We start from the raw sequence: 19,416 nt of genomic DNA on the forward strand, positions 1-19,416 counted from the left end.
ACTGTGAGGATACAGGACTACCAGTCTGCATGAGTACTTGACTACGAAGCTACTCGTCTACAAGGCTACAATTACAGCATCTGTTTTCGTCAGAATTTTCTCTTTTGCTCCAACTGCACCACCAGCATTATGTTATAAGATTACAAGGCCGCTTGCTTATGTAGCTTCAAGTCTACGAGGATACTTGGATACGTAGCTTCAATTCTACGAGGTCCTAAGACTTCATGACTACGCGACTTCGAGCCATGAGGTTACGAGATTACGTGACTACGAATCTTCATGTTTACGAGACTGTGAGGCTACAGAGCTACGAAGCCTCTAGAAAACGAGTTTACGTGACTGCGTGGATACAGGAATACAAGTTTGCATGAGTTCTTGACTACGAAGCTACTCGTCTACAAGGCTCCAATTGACACATCTGTCTTCGATGGAATTTTCTCTTTTGCTACATCTACGCCATCAGCATTATGTTATAAGATTACAAAGCTACTTGCTTACGTAGCTTCAAGTCTACGAGGCTCCAATACATCATGACTAAGAGACTACGAGCCATGAGGTTACGAGACTATGCGATTGCAAGTCTTCAAGGTTACGTCATCGCGAGGCTATAGGACTACGAAGCTTCCAGAACGCATGGTTACGAGAATGCATGACTAATTGACCGCATGGCTACGAAACTTTATGTCTCTAACTGACTACAATAGCACTATTCAGTGGTGAGAGTTAATTTATTTCATGCAAAGGTACTTGCTGCAAGCAGTTCCGCTTTTCAACATCAGATGACGTCACGTTTTGCTTGCAGGTAAAATAATATTTATTTATTTTATGCGGGATGCGGGTTGTTCACTATCGATCGCATAAGAAGAATGGCATCGATAGTCTTCAAGGAGAAGGAAGTTCGTCCTTCCTGCTAGTGCTTCTCAGATTTCTCACGGTCCGCCATATTGGATTGCGACGTCACGGCTGCCATCTTGGATGGGTGTGACTTTGACCTTTGACCGAAACCGCAGGAATGATCGCAAGCACTCGGATTAATCATCAAAATATTGATAAGAATAATCAGGAGTACACGGAGAAAACCATCATAATATTGGCAAGAATAATCAGGAGCACACAGAGAAAAACGACACACGTTTTCTTTGATATCATAAAATTACAGAAAAAAATATTTAAAAATAAAAATAAATTAATAAAAAAATTTAAAATAAAAACAAAAAATACATAAAATTCTGGCTTGTAAACTTATCATTGTTGAGCAAAGATAGAGTTCTAGAGGCTTCGTAGCTCTGTAGCCTCACAGTCTCGTAAACATGAAGATTCGTAGTCACGTAATCTCGTAACCTCATGGCTCGAAGTCGCGTAGTCATGAAGTCTTAGGACCTCGTAGAATTGAAGCTACGTATCCAAGTATCCTCGTAGACTTGAAGCTACATAAGCAAGCGGCCTTGTAATCTTATAACATAATGCTGGTGGTGCAGTTGGAGCAAAAGAGAAAATTCTGACGAAAACAGATGCTGTAATTGTAGCCTTGTAGACGAGTAGCTTCGTAGTCAAGTACTCATGCAGACTGGTAGTCCTGTATCCTCACAGTCACGTAAACCTGTGTACTAGAGGCTTCGTAGCTCTGTAGCCTCGCAGTCTCGTAAACTTGAAGATTCGTAGTCACGTAGTCTCGTAACCTCATGGCTCGTAGTCGCGTAGCCAGGATGTCTTGGGACCTCGTAGAATTGTAGCCTCGCAGTCTCGTAACCATGCGTTCTGGAAGCTTCGTAGTCCTATAGCCTCGCGATCACGTAACCTAGAAGACTCGCAATCGCATAGACTCGTAACCTCATGGCTCGTAGTCTCGTAGTCATGATGCATTGGAGGCTCGTAGACTTGAAGCTACGTAAGCAAGAGGCCTTGTAATCTTATAACATAATGCTGATGGAGCAGTTGGAGCAAAAGAGAAAATTCTGTCGAAGACAGATGCGGTAACTGGAGTCATGTAGACGAGTACCTTCGTAGTCAAGTACTCTTGCAGACTTGTAGTCCTGTATCCTCGCAGTCATGTAAACCTGTGTACTAGAAACTTCGTAGCTCTGTAGCCTCGCAAGCCATGTATAACTCGTAACCAGCTAGATCATTTTAGACTCGTAGCCATGTGGTCTCATAGTCTCTTAGACTCGAAGAATTCTAGCCTAATATATTTGGGGCCAAAAGACTTTTGGAACCAAAAGACTGTAGGTGTCAATGACTGATGGAGCCAATGAATATTGGAGTCAATGAATATTGGAGCCATTGAATATTGGAGCCAATGAATATTGGAGCCAATGAATATTGGAACCAATGAATATTGCAGTCAATGACAAATTAATGTGCTTCCTTTTCGTCGATGGTGCTGCCTTTTCGTTGTCGGTGCTTCCAAATGTGCTTCCTTTTCGTTGGCGGTGCTGCCTTTTCTTTGTCGGTGCTTCCAAATGTGCTTCCTTTTCGTTGGCGGTGCTGCCTTTTCTTTGTCGGTGCTTCCAAATGTGCTTCCTTTTCGTGGGCGGTGCTGCCTTTTCTTTGCCGGTGCTTCCAAATGTGCTTCCTTTTCGTTGGCGGTGCGGCCTTTTCGTTGATGGTGCTTCCTTTTCGTTGTCGGTGCTTCCAAATGTGCTGTCTTTTCTTTGGCGGTGCTGCCTTTTCGTTGTCGGTGCTTCCAAATGTGCTTCCTTTTCGTTGGCGGTGCTGCCTTTTCTTTGTCGGTGCTTCCAAATGTGCTTCCTTTTCGTTGGCGGTGCTGCCTTTTCTTTGTCGGTGCTTCCAAATGTGCTGACTTTTCGTTGTCGGTGCTGCCTTTTCGTTGTCGGTGCTTCCAAATGTGCTGCCTTTTCGTTGTCGGTGCTGCCTTTTCGTTGTCGGTGCTGCCTTTTCGTTGTCGGTGCTTCCAAATGTGCTGCCTTTTCGTTGTCGGTGCTGCCTTTTCGTTGTCGGTGCTTCCAAATGTGCTGCCTTTTCGTTGATGGTCCTTCTATTTTTAATGTTGTTTTGACTCTGGTATTATAGTAAGTGGTTCTTGATTTGACTTGCGTATTATTCCATCCGGTGCATGTATATAAGCGAGTCCTAGACAGCAGGTCGCTCAGTTTGTTACTGTCGTCGACGGTGTAAGGATCACCTAGATTATTTCATCTGGTGAATAAGTCGCGTAATTACCTGTTCTTGAGAACTCGATGGCATATTTACCGACTTTAACGCCGAACTCGATGGACGTTGTATCATCGTCTACGGGAACCTTGACGACAGCGACGACAATGGTGGAGCAGATCCCGTTGGCAACGACGACGATGTCAACATTGGAGGAGATTTCAACAGATGTGATACCACCAGCAGAAGATAGCTTAATGACTACTGAGCTGGATGTGCAGGAAACCACGACGATCGACGATACGACCTCGATGGAGACTTCAATGGATGCTGATTTGACAACTAGCGAACATCGGTGCTGTTACTGTGACAAGATTTTCTCAAACAACAGCAATGCTCGGCGACACGAGAGGAGCGAATGTGCCAAGAACCTATATCGTAAAATGTTTGTTTGTGAGAAATGTCATAAGCAGTTTGCCAGAAAAGATAATATGAAAACGCACATAAAGGCATGCAAAGGTCCTGCTGTGCGGCAGAAAGTAAAGGTTTCGGCGCAACAACGATGCATCGATGTGCATAAGAGAATGCCTGGAAATGGTACTACTGTTGCAACGCCTGTATCTGGATCGGGTCTGAAAGGATCGTCTTCATCACCACGGTATCCTTGCAGCTACTGTGATACGTCGTTCGCATTTTACCATGATGCACGAAGACATGAGCGGAGCAAATGCGCGAAGAATCCTTCTCGCATGAAGTTTCGATGTGATGAGTGCCTTAAATGGTTTACTCGAATTGACAGTTTGCGACATCATGCGAAAAAATGTAAAGGTGGAGTCTGTGCTCCTACTGCTGAACTACCTGCCGACATTTCGACTCCTCGCTTTAGATTGGAGACACGAAAGCGTACAACCAAAAAAACAGATGCCCAGGAACCGATTGTTATGACGTCTGAACATGGAACTAAACCTAAGACTGTGTTCGGAGCATTACAAGTGAACGATAATGGCTTCTACTTGGCGCAGTCTGCATTTCGTGGAACGTTGAAAGACTACTATTATCTAAATACGTTCGGTGAGTCGAAGGACATTTGTAATTTTCTTGACGATATCAGACAGAAGATAATCAATCAGCTTACTGATGATGTAGCAACAAACGGACCTTTGAAATATAACTTGTGGTTGGACTGTATATATGGAAAGCCATATCCGTTCGATGACGAAGTGAAGAAGTGTGCATTCAAGACATCTGCTGCAGTAATTTACAGTTCTAACGATGTGAAGCAAACTGTTAAAAACGGTATCCAGAAACTCTGTCAAGAAGAGGTGGACTATATCTGTAAAGGTTCTGGCTGGACTCTGTCTAGTATAAACCGATTGGAGCTAAGAATTAGTCATTTCACACCGCTGCGGAACTAAATGATTATAAGATTGTTGGCTTTCGTAAGTGATCCTGTAGTAGAATAGAAATTATGTAATAAATTTTATGTTTGTAAAAGAACTTGCGGTGTTTAATTCCTCGAACCTGTTACTATTATGTTAAATTGATGATATATTTAATTTTTTTTTGCATCATCCTAGATCGTACCAAGGACCTTAGTCGATCTAATTAATCAGTATATTGATCGGAAATTTATTTAATGATTTCTGAACTTTTTCCCGGATCTCTAGCATTAAAATTACACATTTCCAATATGGTGGTCTTGATGTCTGATAGGATGGTGGTAGTAGAGGATTTAAAGTCTCTTTAAGAATGTTGAACATGGTTTATTTAAATTATTTTTTTTACATAAGATTAAACATTATTGCAACGATCGGGTATCGAACCGAGGACGGGAATCGATCGAATCAATATGTAAATTAATGAGTGATTTATTTAATGAATTTTGGAACTTTTCCCGAATTTCTAGCTAAATAATTACGGATTTTCAAGATGGCGGCCAAATGACAAGATGGCGGATGTCACAGTAATAAATGATTACTGCACTCTTGCGGATACGAATTAAACTAACATGTCATCGGCGCACTCTAGCCGACGATACAATGATGATGGCTTCCAGCATCGAAGACAAGATGGCGGCCATGACGTCATACTAGATGATGATAAAAAGTGGTGGGAGTCAGTATGCCTGCAGCCACCTCGGGGGAAGGATCGGTCGCCATTTTTATTTTTTTTGCACTCGTCGGGTTCGAACCGAGGACTCCGAGCTCCGTGTCGTAAATGTTTGTTTTTTAAATATTTTATTAAAAATTTTATTATTTAATTTGTTTTATGAATTTTAAATTTTTTTCATTAAAATCGGATAATAAATTTAAAGATGGCGGCCGTAACGGAAATTGCAACGATGACGTCATAATTCAAGATGGCGGTCATGGTATCCTTATTCCTAGAAATGGCTTAACTGAGGCTTGAGTTAAGGATGCTTAAGCCAGTTTTAGGAATTTTCAGCCGCTGGGATTTTTAAGGACTAAAAACGGGAATTTTTCCCTCGAAACGGGAAATTTTTTCCTCGAAATGAGAAATTTTTAATTTGTGGAATTTTTTGAGATTTTTTGGCGGAACTTTTTTCCACAGAAATGGAAATTTTGGCGATTTTTGAGGAATTTTGGGCAAATTTTGCCCAATTTTGGCGGATTTTGGCGATTTTTGAGGATCAAATTCAAGGTCAAGGTCAAAGGTCAAGGTCACAACCATCCAAGATGGCCGCCGTGACGTCACAATCCGTCGGCACCAAGCACCACAGCCTGAAGCCTGATCTAGTAAATACTATTGTATACTACTCACAAGCTCCTCGGGACTACCAAATAAAACCCACACTTTCTCAACTAAGGTCTTGATAATTTGCTGGCTCTTCATATCTCTCACGCGGAACAACTCACAAAACCTACTAAACCCATCAACCAGAACAAGTGCACAATTGTTACCATTCGAAGATCTAGGCGAAGGCCCGGATACGTCTTACATACGCCCTTTTCCAAGAACGGCTGAAAATCTCAACTAAATTGCAAACCAAATTTGCTATTTATAGGTTTCTTGATTAATTAACACAACTCGCCAGCTCTAACATATTTCTCCACATGCTGCTACATCCTAGGCCAATAACAATATTCGGAAACTTTCCCAAAGGTTTTATCGATACCCCCATGGGCCCCAATCCTCTTTCAAGGACTTAATCGTATATCGATGTATTCTAGAGCATCGCAGGATTTCATTTCGGAGGGGGAAGAAGGGGTAATAGAAACACCTTGCCCGTTCTTTGCTTTCAAATTCTTTTCAATTATTGGTAGGATTTTTTTATTATTTGGGAATGGAAGATGTATCCTCCACTTCACTTCATTTCTCTCTCTCCCCCCCCCCCCCCCCCCAACCCAACCCATTTTTGCGTATGCCACAGGATCCATTTATTCTGTTGGATTATATGAAAAATCTTGGTAGACACGATACTCAGAACAGCCGCTTAATGAAACAGTCCCAGGCCGCCATTGCAAGCAGCCCTGGGCTATCACCATCGCAATAGGCGAGTCCCGAGACCGAACGCCAGAAGAGGGCAACAAACCTCGGAGCCCACGACGGAGTACCAGGCGGCGGAATGCCGCTCCTAACTTCCAGTGAAAAAAATACAGCGTGTCCATAAAAGAAAAGGAGAGTACTGAAGCCTTCTGGGTGTTTTAGTTATTATTGTGGTCTGGGCCGTGGCACGAGCCTATAGTTTCTAAGTAAACATAGGAGGTCAGTGAATTGTGTTCGTGTTGACACTGCAGTCGGAACGTGGAGGTAAACAAGCAGCTGTAGCGGAATGAACCCGCGGCTCTGGCTGGGGAGGGATGAGGAGGAGAAGGAGGAAGGGAGGCTGCATTCTCCTCAGGCCCGACGCAAACAAGGCGCCGGAAACGCGCGCGGGTCGCGCCGCATGGACAACGAGCCAGACCCTCCGCCGGCCGGCTGTTCGACAACACCGCGCCAGGTGGTCGCCGATTGGTCGGCGCCACGACGCCGCGCCGTCCACGCGGTTGTTTCGACCCGACTCACTCGGGCTCGAGCCACGTGACCGACCCGAAAGATAACAACTGCAAACTGCTTTCAATAAAGTACACATGATTTCATCTACTCTTAACGGTCAGAACTTAATATGGCCGCTTGGCTAGGTCGCCACACTGCGTGCAGTCCACTCGAGATTTTTGGACAGCGAAAAGGGCTAAAACGGGTGTTTTCACGGTCATTTTTGGTGTGAAAAATTCAACACACAGTACTGCAAGTGGTATAGGGACGTGCAGGGGAGCCTTTATCTTTAATATTGCATGATTATATGATAGGATCACTGCTACAAGTCTCACAGGGGCGCGTTACCGACGAGAAGACTGCACGCCAATTCTGTGTCTGACCAGTAGAGGGTAGAGACGTCCTTGGCCCCCCGCGCTTTTGGAGCCCGTGCGCCCGACCAGGAGAGACTGGAGATCTGACATGCCTCCGGCCAGGAGTCCTGTCAGCGCTAAGCAACCAGTCCAGACAGTTACTACAATTCGAAACACTGCACTCGTTTTTGCAACATTAACTAGTGGATCTGTCACCCGGTAGGACCACGTGCGTAGACAGAACTTCGAGGGGGAGGGGGGGAGAACATCTTTGCCTATTATTTAATTTTGTTGTTGGGGGTTACAGAAAGCTGTCTCGGCCAGCGCTGCTCGTATTGACACTCGGACCACGCCCTGCGCGCTGGACAGCTGCATCACGTGCGACAGCAGCCGCGCTGTGACGTCAGGCAGGAAGCCAGCAGTTTATCCGCCAGGCTGGCGATGAGTAACTGCGAGCGACCCACACACGGGACAAGCTGCTATTCATGTCCACTTGTTAGGATGGTGCCGTCAGTCATTATATCCACCTCCCCCCCCCTTTTCTGTAGAGAAACACGCGTAGGAGACGCAACGCAATAACATTGACATGATTCATGCAATGGGGAATTTTGATTTAATACAATTTCTTGGAACATATTCCACTGAAGTTTTGCACCGTTTGCCATGGGAAAAAATAATAATAAATGCAAAATAAATAAAAATGGAAACACATAAACTCGCAGAAAACAAGTCTAATAAGCTGAAGTCAAACAGATAAACCACGATGAACCAAAACAAGCATTATGACAACACAACGACGAGACAATTAGACGAGTTGTTAGACCACTGTGTTCGTCTGTGCTGTTATTTTATTTTTTTCGTGACTAAATTCCTCTCACGTAATTCTTGTGCTGTCTGATATTTAAGTTTGAATGTGTTCGTATGTGCTGTTGTCGCACATATGACGGTCGTGTGCACGGGAGAGACGCATGTAACGGATGCAAGGCGAAACAGCCAATGAGAGTAGAGCATGCTAGAGAACGGTTTACATTTATCAATCATAGTTTGGCAAAAAAATGTCGAGATATTATAACACTCATGTGTCATTCCGGGTTTAAAATTTATTTAATTCATTATAATACTTATAAAAAGTCACTAACATTTAATGTAAATAAAAAATAAAAAATGTTTCGTGGTTAGAATGGTTAACCAAAAATGTTACACTACCCAAATTAATATATATGTTGAAAATTTCTGTTCATAAATAACTGGTAAGCTGTCACAGGATAATCATCATTTGGTAGTAAATATAGTTATTTACCAATACTACCAACAGATGCCGGATACATAGCGAAATTATATTAAGTAAATTTAACAGAAAGATTTCAATTGTAAACCGATTTCGCACAGGTCGTGTGCATGGCCCGCTAAGCACTCACTTATGTTAACTGTAAACTCAGTTTTGAAAGTGTTCTGAATCGTTCAAGGTCAGGGTAGTACAAAATAACACTTTAGCTGAGCGGAGCGCAAAAATTTCCAATAACTTTATTACTGTAAACTGAACAAAATTCAGAGCTGTGACCATATATATATTTTTTTACTTGGTCTTTAATAGTTTTATTTTCAAGATCTTATTTTTACAGTTACTTGAAAATAATTAGCAAAATTGGTGAGTCCGCCAATCACGTGGCATTAAGCCAATCAGAAGGCCACGAAAATTCCAACGGATCGTCAAAAGCTTCTGAAGCTTCAACTTTAGACGGACGAATGGTGAGATTATAATTTCCAAGGTATTGCAGGCAAATTTTACTACCCTAAAATGTCTTGGGTTTTGAAGTTTGTTTAGATTCCTCCATTGAGCGAAAAAATAAAACCGAGTTAATTATTAACAAGTGCTTAACTTTCATGATCTTCAATCTAATCTAACTACACAAGAGAAATTTTCACCATGGTTTAAGCTTTCTAGTATGCAGCCAGCATCGAAATTAATTATTATATTTTAAAAAAACTAAAAAAACCCGCTTTTATCAGTTACACACTAAAAAGTTTATAAATTATATTTTTGAAATACGCATTTTTGTCAGTAACGGACTAAAATGGCTCTGGTACCAAATTTTTGTATTGTTAGAGATCGGAAAAATTCGCGGATTCATTTCGCGATAGGCTAGACTCCAAACTCGTTCACCTCCGTGCTGTTTCAGTGATTGTACCACAGTTTACCTGAACGACTCTGAGAGAAGTATCGAAATCACAAGCTCCCCAGGTAACACGTGTCACGAGTCATTGTAGGGACATGCATATTTCGCGAAAAGATTCCGAGACCAGCTGAAAGTTAAAACACTGTAGCATCGTCTGTGTTTCGTGATTGGTCGAGATTCTTTCAGATGCATGTCTCAGTTACAACACCAATCACATGAAGTCAGTGCTGAATCAAACGCGTCCTGAGTGGCTCGGTAAAACAAGGCAGCGACTTCTCTCGCAGACGGCCGCCAATCACAAGGAAGAAACCGCTGGTGCGGGTATACCTTGTTGCAGTCTAATAAGTGTTCAGATCTTTTTGCGAAAAATACCTGCCCCTAGTCATTAGGCAATGAGCAGGTGTAATTCGCCCGAGGACATGGAGGTTCGTGGAGTCTATCCTAGAGGTCACTGAAAACGCGAACATTTCCAGACTCTTATGAATTGTCATCCAGATTACGTAACTTGCAGTTTCAAATCGATACAATTAGAAGTAGGCTAGAATCAACTTCCAAGATTTTTTTACGTTTTTTCTTAGTTACAAGTGAAGATGATAAAAACGTGTAAAAAATCCTGTTGGACGTCCGGATAATTGCGAATCGCTCGACTTGTGAACGGACGGACGAATAGTTGAGCGTCCATCTTTTCTGTGTTACGCCCGTAGGTACATTCGCTATAGCACGCAAACAGCTCAGTTCCACACGCACAGAACACAAGTCGAAACTACATTCGCACAAAACTCAGCAGTTCGATACATTCCAAAATATTTTACTATTAATTTTTATTCTGTGAAAATTTTCAGTTTTAAATTTTTGGATTTTGTCATTATATTATTTACAGAAGCAGTTGTTCACCTTAATCCCAGATTAATTTTATTTTTTTTTATTTTTAGTAATAATAAACTTGACGGATTTCTTCGCGATTAAATACATGTTCGAATTGAATTCACTTTTATCTTTGAGATGCACATATCAATACAACCGTTAGTTATTCTGTGCCGCTGACGTAGCGTACACTGATTTAACTGCAAACAGAAATCGGCGCACCGCACTGAGAAAAGTTCGATGTTCGAGTAGCAGTCTTTGGAATGAACTAAACACGGCGGTAAGGCAATCAAAACACCTAGCTCATTTCAAATACAAGCTACAAAAAAAATCTTTGGAACATATATTTACCACGATCACTGCGCGGCTTATCTACTGCTTGAATCAGCATATGAATGTGAGAGTGACAGGTTTTAATGAAATACTGGCAACGCAGAATTTTGTTTTAATTTTTATTTATTTCCAAGCATGTGCTTGTCTATGCTTAATTTTTAGTTACCAGTAAATTAGCTTTTTGGCAAAATTTTGTAATGGTTACCTATTAGTTTTTAACATTTAGTTAAAGCTTAATTCTGCTTTCAATCTTATTTTCATTTTATCACCTATTATTTTTATGTTATGCTTACTTTTGTAAAATTTTAATGTTTGATGTAATAGCAGAAAATGGGGTTAAATGTAAGAAAAGGCGTATCGCCTTAACTTCGTCACCAATAAAGACGATAATTAGTCAATATAATAAATAAAACTTTCTGTGCACCATGCACGTGCTCTTTTGCTGTGCGTGTGCTATTTTCCTGTGTACCTGCTGTTATCTCTTCCGTACATTCGACTTCCGTGCGTCTGTGCTGTTGCTAATGTAGCCAAGCCTTTGGAAAAAATAATCGAGCAAAGAATACTAGCGTTTCTCTCGCTTTAGATACGACTAGAGAATACAAGAAGTCAGGAGTTTTATTATATGTAGCCAACTACCATGTACTACAATAATACCGTAAAAATTAATGTTATGACGTTTATAAAAATAATACTAAACGTATTATATTCCAAACGCGAGGCAGGCGTATAGATGAGTGTTTCAAGACGACTTGTGAATCGAAGATTTGTGCTATCGAACCATCGACCCCCCAATCGGGGACTACGATGACGACGAAGAAGGTTGAGTTATCTTTCGAGTTTCTTCAGTCGATCAAAGTAGATGAGTTATTCCAACCGGTAAACAGAAAAACAAAACTGTAAAAGACGCTAAATAAAATTGTGTGTTGTTTAAATATTTTCTTCTAAACATTTTTGGTTAGAATATTTTTCAACAGCCGTTATTTCAACTGCATGACAGATTCCTAAACAATAAGGTAAAGTTACTAATTGATGTGATTAGTCAGTCATACCAAATTTATTTCTAAAAAAAAGATTTGTCAACTTCCACAAAAAGGGATCCCTTCATGTATGATTTATAAAATTAATATTTGGGTCGTAGATTCCCTAGGATACTTGCATGCTGAAAAATTTCTGATCAGCTCTACCGTAAAAAAAAATGTGTAGACACCACACCATTATTAAAATTTAATATAAAAAAAGGCACTTAGATAACTTGTAAACGCACAGTTATTTACAATGGTATGTTATTTTGACATATAGCTTTTGTCCAAAAAAACTTAAAAGTGCTGCCCGATTCTCAGCTTTCAAGTTATAACGAAAATAAATAGTCTGGCGAGTCAAAAGATACGTGATGATGCGTGAAGTGACTCACTGTTGTGCGGTGAAGGCGCGGCCGAAATGGAACCGAGGTCGACCTGGACAGCAGAACCGCAGCAACACACGAACGAAACCACGCGGCTCGAAGCAGGCTGCGCTCTAGCGAGCTAGCGCTAACTGGCGGCGACCACTCGTCGGGATGTGCGCGCCAGTGCTGCCAACCTCGCGCCCGCCGTCCGACAAGGCGGGTTCTTGCGGTACAACGCATACCGCGTTACGGTACCAAATTATCGTACCCTGCCACTAAACAATAGTACATACAAGATTGTGTGGTTCCATCGCAACGAAGAGCTCCAGGTCGTCGGGTTTCATATTCAGGTCAATAAATTACGTTTAAAAATACTGTTTTTATTTTTATGAATTGTTTATTCATAAAATAACATATTACTTAATAAATTTGACACAAAATGTATGTAAGTAGTTATTTCTAATGTGTTTTCGACTGCGATACGTTAGTAATATTCACAATAAAATAAAATAAAGTACCCATATCTAAGCCAGAATTACTCGAACAATAAAGATAAACTGGCTAAATAATATTTGTGTGTACGAAAAAACCGAGTTAACAAAAGCTGCAAGATCAAAGTAAAATATAAGTATATTTTCTATCGTTTTGGTCTATACAATTTGTTAAAAACTTAATGATAAATAAATTACATTCCACAAATTTTAAATCTTGAAAATTACATTTTTTTGATTTCAATGAAGTTTTAATAATTTACTACATATTTTCATAATTTTAGTTACAGTTCGTCGGATTATGTGAATTGACATGCTTTAGTGCGTTTAAATTGTAACGCATTTCATCGTAAAATCTGTTCTCTAAAAACATGGTATTAAATTTAGGTTCATTCTAAGTAAATCGTTAAATTTGCCCGTGTATCAAACACAATTAAAACATTAAAAATAACTATATATAATCTAGTGTTGTAATATTTTTACATACGTAGAAAGGACTTATAATATTGTCAATATCATAGTAACACTTCAGCATAGAATTATACACAAGTCTGTTTCACTTCAGATAGTTGTACATTATCGCAACCATCGCCGTACACAGTACAACAGTACGAGTACGACGATAGTGCATGTCTGCCAACCCCACCGTTGCCAAACTCCCCAGATCCCTCACTAGGGATTACAAAACTTTTCAAAACAACGGTATATCCGTATTTCGGTAAATTGCTTAAATTATATAGATACCGATAAAATATCGGCTTTAAAGTATTAGTATTTTCGATATATCTGTCTATTATAATACACAAATAAGTTAGCTATGCTTTACTTATAAAAAATAAATTTTATAGGCTATACAAGTTTAGCTCTTTCTAGCAAAAGAAAATACAACTAATAGCTATATATATATATATATATATATATATATATATATATCTGTGTGTGTGTGTGTGTGTGTGTCCGCGGGTGGATTTATAATATTTTAAAATAAATTTTGATATGAGTTGAAAATTTTTAATACTTTAATGTAAAATCATTAAATTATTGTTCTTAATAATTTAGTTAATATGCTCCAAAACATCTACTTAAAGGTTTGTTCAGTTGGAATCAGAAAAAATCTAAAATAAACTTAAAGTTTAAAAACAAAACAAAATCGCTTTTATTGTTTACTGAACAAAATATTACAAATAAAATTTAAATTAAGATTTTTGTCCGAAAGCCAAATAATTCTCCACAACTCTGTATAACTAAAAGCGCGGGGAGCTCTCTTTTTTCATTGTCATAATGACTATATCCTAAAATTAGAGATAGAAAATCTATTACAAATCATATTGTTTTAGTTAATAGAAATTTTAAGACAAGTGATATCAAGCAACCCACGCTTTTAGTTATACAGAGTTGTGGAGCATTATTTGGCTGTACGACAAAAAAACTTAAATTTTAATTTTATTATTTTAATTTTTAGTTCATTCAACAATAAAAATGTTTTTTTTTATTTTTATTTTTTTGTTTTTTAAACTAAAAGTTTGTTTTACACTTTTTAGTCTCAAAATAAAAATTTTAAATACTGAATATGAGTTACTGAAACAAAATTACAAATATTAAATATGAGTGATTAAAGTCTTTGTTACAATAAACTTAAAATTAATCATTAAAGTTCGCGTAATAGCCATTTCAGCTAATGCGCCAACTGTACAATGGAACTCAAGAGCTCCGCTACCCGGGCACACAAACGGTGTGCAGAGCTTCAGGAAAAACAACGCGATTTGATAACTATTCAAGATATCCGAGTGGGGTCTGCTTACGAAAAGCATTTAAGAGTTAGCTGAAGGCCGAAAAGTACTTTTGATTTCAGATTAAGTTTCAACTGTATTTTCAGAAGAGTTAAAATGGCTAAAACGCATGTTTTCAGAGTAATTTTTAGGCGTAAAACAACCGGTACAGATTCTTGAAAACACTTAAGGGACTTGCATTACACCTTCATCTCATTTTTCGGCCATATAATGTTACAGTCACCGCTCAAATTTCACAGTTATCCTGTGAAGACGAGAATACTGCATGTCAGTTCAAAGCCTTGCGCTTAGAGGCTATACTGCGCTAGAAATACCATCGAGCGTCGCGCTTATAATCCCGCCCCACTAACACACATACAACCCTGATGAGGCGGGCCCCTTAAATGACCGTATGGAAACAAAAAATACAAAGCAAATTCTTCTGATTTTACCTCGTGTGCTTTATTTATGATATTGTCAGTTGTCTTACGAATGATTTCGTTAAGTTTTCGCGAAACTTGTAAATTGTAGAATTTGTGAGTTCTAGGTTAAAATGAAAGCTCTTTCCCGTCTTTCAAGTATATGTCTACAGGCTTGAAACTCAGCAGGAATGTTCTTTATATTACATACACATTACCTGAGCTACGGTTTTCCTAAAATCAGCCTCCAAGGTGGGTTACGGGAGCGTTAAAAATTTTGGGGCTTTAATCCCTCCCCCGGCACATTTTCCACCATAATCCGACCTACTGGATCGGAAACACTCCAAATAAAAAAAAACATTGATTATTAAAATTTTCGTATTTTGGGTAGCCCCCCTCCCTACCTAGCGGCACAGTCGACCCCGGGGCAAATTCCCGCTATGCCCCGACATCATGCACATAAAGCATTGTTATTACCCATAGCTCGAAATTAGTGGTTTTTGACCCTCTGACCCCCCCCCCCCTTACCACCCCAATAACATTATGGTATTAAGTTATCAAAATATTGTATTGTCAGAGATTCTTTATATGTATGCAAAATTTCAACACTTTCGGATGTCTAAAAGTGGGTAAAAAAATTGCATGGAAAGATTTTATTACATAGTTCATTCATATATACATACATACAGGTCAAACTAATAAATGCGTGGTAAAAAAAAGGCTGCTTTAGTAGACGAAAATGTGATAAATATTTCTTTAAAATTATTACTACAGTCACTAAGATTTACGAAACAATCTACATTGGTCTGTGTCATTTAGAACGGAAGTAAAGTGCTGTGTTTGTCAACTAATATTCACAAAAATTCGTTTTACAAAATACAAATTTTATTTTAATAATTTGAGAAGAAGCGTTACTCTTGTAGACGATCAAAGATATAAATTGTTTGCACTACACTTAGGTTTAAATTGAGATACACACTTTATCTGAGAAATATTTATGCGTAAGTGAAATTCTTATGTTTCTGAATACGTTTCAACCAAAAATAATATTTTACATAAGATGTTAAAAATTTTATCATGAAATATCATCCAAATTATTTATAAAATAACATAATTACCAGGGATACACATACTGACACAAAGGTAGGAAAGTGATTATTTAAACATTTTTATTTCGCGAATAAGGCTAAAATATATTGCGTTTTATTAGATAAATATGAGGGAATACTTTGTGGATTAATAACTATATGCATAAATTAAAATATTATTGTTAAGCCAAGGACTACAGTGAGGTATCAACTATTCCTTCACAAGAGAGCCAAAAGATTAATATATATTGTTACGATTTCTTTGCGGGTTCGTAAAGGATAGCCCAATTAAAGATTTTTATCACACACACAGTTTTATTTATTACCACTACTTGTCACTTACAAATAATCTTATAAATTGGCAGATAATTAATTACAGGTAAAGAAATGTCAATTCCCCAGTCACTCGTTTCACACACCTCGCTGGGCCGCGCTTCCGGTGCAACTCTCACCGCAGCACCCCTCGTGGGTCTCCGCCGCGGGACTCTGTCGCCGCACTCCGCCGCCGCCGTCACACCCTTCGCCGAGATCCCACACGACGACTCGCTCGCGACTTCGCCCGGGACTCCGCCGCGCCCGCGACTCTATCGCCCGGAAACTCCCGACTCCACTGAACTAACTCACTCCCTGCCCTGGAACCTTCGTCCAAGGACTTCGCCACTCTGCCGCACCCGCGGCACTATCGCCCAGAAACTCCACCGCGGGGGAACTCCCGACTCCACTCACTCACTCAGACTTTCTGCCCTGGAACCTTCGTCCAAGGACTTCGCCGCTCTGCCGCACCCGCGGCACTATCGCCCGGAAACTCCGCCGCGGGAGAACTCCCCACTGAACTCCTACTGAACTCCTACTGAACTCCTACTGAACTCCTAGGTCGGCCCAACCTCCTTATATAGCCCTTGGGTTCCCGTCCAGAACAATCGGGCATGTCTCCGAGATATCGCGTGACCTTCGCCATCGAAATGCCCAGAAACGCGTCGTGAGTCCTCGAAGGACGCGGCGGCTGCTCAAAGAACGCCGATAAACACAACAAGCATCGGGTTCCCACAAAACACACCGATAAACATGTCTGAGTCCTTTTATTCCACAGTGCGGCCTCTTTTAAGTAATTCGATCTGAGGCAGGTGCGCGCTGCGACGGTCAGGATGTTGCGAGACAGTATGACACGAGATACCAGGGAGAGGAAGCGGGTGGAAGGGGGGTGCAGACAGGCCGAACGAGCACGGCGATGCCAAGCACTGCAGCCAAGCGCGATCGTAACAATATATATATATATATATATATATATATATATATATATATATATATATATATATATATATACTAGCTGACCCGGCAAACGTTGTTTTGCCATATAAATTATTTCTAGGGAATTTCTAGTGTAAAAAAAAAAACTAACTTATTGTGTGTAAGGATGTGGTATATGAGGATGTGGTGAAAGAGGCATGGAGCGTTGTGAACGATACATATATATCACTCTATCTCTGTCTCCCTTTTATATTTAAATAAATTGTGTCATGCGTGCGCACTTATACAACAAAAACAGACGAAGTGCCGCTATATAATATAAAATAAACACATTTTTTGAAAAGATTTGTGCTCCAACTATTGCAAAATAGTTATACCGTCTCAGAAACCTTCACAGGCATGCGTATAACCACGGGATGTGCACTCATTAGAGAGATGCTTGAACAACGTTTTGTTTGTGTGCACGGCCGTAAGAGCGCTAGTGTGCTCACTGCTCAATGTTTGTTTACGATTCGTTGCCAAGGCTCATTTGTAATGGCGGCAATTTTTCTTTCGTATTTTTGTTTAGGACTTTAGGTTATTTGCGTGCTACTTGCTTATTGCTTCGTAGGTGGAAACTGGAAAATATCTGGCGTTTATTTATTCAATTATTTAGTGGTCATATTTTCATTGAGGTAAGATTGTTAAATTGAGTATAAAATTACGTATTAAGTAAAATACAATGCCGCCACGTGTACGAAAATGCTCTGTGCCTGGTTGCGATGATAAATTTGCTGTTAGACACCGCTTCCCAGTTTACGAAGAAACGGTATACAATGAATGGATACAGATAATAAACGTCGAGAAGCTGAAAACTCTCCACCCACCTAATGCTGTAGATGTGATTGCAAACTTCAATAGTAATGCTAGCTTGTGACATAGGTAGTTTTAGCATAAATAGCTACTTAGGTCATTCTTCCACCAATGTTTATACGGTTAGTACTGTGCACTGCCACAACAGCGCTGCAAATAGCGTTCTAGCTGTTATTCAGAGAGTGGCCTTTCTATCCCTCCCTCTCTTTTCTATGCGCATAGCTACCCAAAATCTCATCGCAATCGGATGAATGGTATAGGAACGCATACGGCACAAACAAACGAAAATTAAAGACATGACAAACGCATCAAACGATGGTGCGTTTAAAATTCAAGGCAATTCTATCTATTGACGAAGTTAAGAACAAAACTGTTATGAGCGCCTTTATTTTGCTAGCCGCTGCGAGCTCCACTAAGCGGGCTGGTCTCACCAAGGAGAAAAATATGAATTTTTCAGACCTTACTATGTGTATGATCGTGTGTCAGACACAGAGAAATGACACTCACTCACTATTTGTATGTCTATGACCTATTATTTTTTTCTGTAATAAAATGAAATTATCACTTTTTTACTCCCTTTAGGGATGGAATTTCATATTAATATGTGGTATATGTGTTAATCCAGGTAATGAGCTCGCTGTAGGCGGGGAAGGTTGATCAAGTGTTAATTGATCAGCTATCGACCGGGGTTTAAAATATAAAATTCTATTAAAAATTAGGGGTTGTGATAGAAGGGTGAAAATTTAGGGTTGTATGTATTTTTTAATGCCACATTATAAAAATAATAAAAAACGTTTTTCCAAAAAATAAAATAAAAATAATGTTAGGGGTGGACAACCCTTATCACTTAGGCCTCTTTCACACGGAGAGCCGTGCGGCTCGCACTCGCAAGCGGGAGCGAGGCGCCCGATACTGAAATGCAGAGAGTGCAACTGGAGCTTTCACACGGGGAGCGCGGGCCTTCAGGGCGCGCGAGCGAGGGCCGGCAAGGCTCGTGCATCTCGAGCCGGATTCGCGCATCGCGAGCCGTGCGCTGTGGACGGGGGTCACGCTTCATCCTCGAAATGCGAAGGGAGGAGTGGGGGCATTCACACAAAGGGCGACAATAGCTCTCGCTCCTCAGTCTCTCGCTTTATAGATGGATGTTGATGTCGAATTCTTAATTAATTCAGTGCGTATCCGGCCTACCCTTTGGGACAAAAGTACCGAGTTATACAAGGACCGGAATGAAGTGGCTAGAAATTGGAGGAAAGTGTGTGAAGAAATCAACGGATAATTTGAAACATTGTCCAGGCCTGAGAAAAAGAAATACGGTAAGTTGAAAGAAAAAC

General features: G+C 40.1%; 1 protein-coding gene across 8 annotated transcripts in view; it reads right to left on the reverse strand.

Moving 5' to 3' along the window:
• LOC134538348 (guanine nucleotide-releasing factor 2) overlaps positions 1-19,416 on the reverse strand; it is a 147,085-nt gene that overhangs the window by 97,734 nt on the left and 29,935 nt on the right. Inside the window, exon 1 of one of the 8 annotated variants that reach the window (XM_063379652.1) lies at positions 12,246-12,388. The exons of the other annotated variants lie outside the window; for them this stretch is intronic. The gene's annotated coding sequence lies outside the window, so the exon portion shown is untranslated. Of the gene's footprint in view, positions 1-12,245; positions 12,389-19,416 lie in introns of those variants that run through there. 8 annotated transcript variants of the gene reach the window in all.

The sequence above is a fragment of the Bacillus rossius genome, chromosome 1, assembly GCF_032445375.1.
Source record: "Bacillus rossius redtenbacheri isolate Brsri chromosome 1, Brsri_v3, whole genome shotgun sequence".
Lineage (NCBI taxonomy): Eukaryota > Metazoa > Arthropoda > Insecta > Phasmatodea > Bacillidae > Bacillus > Bacillus rossius.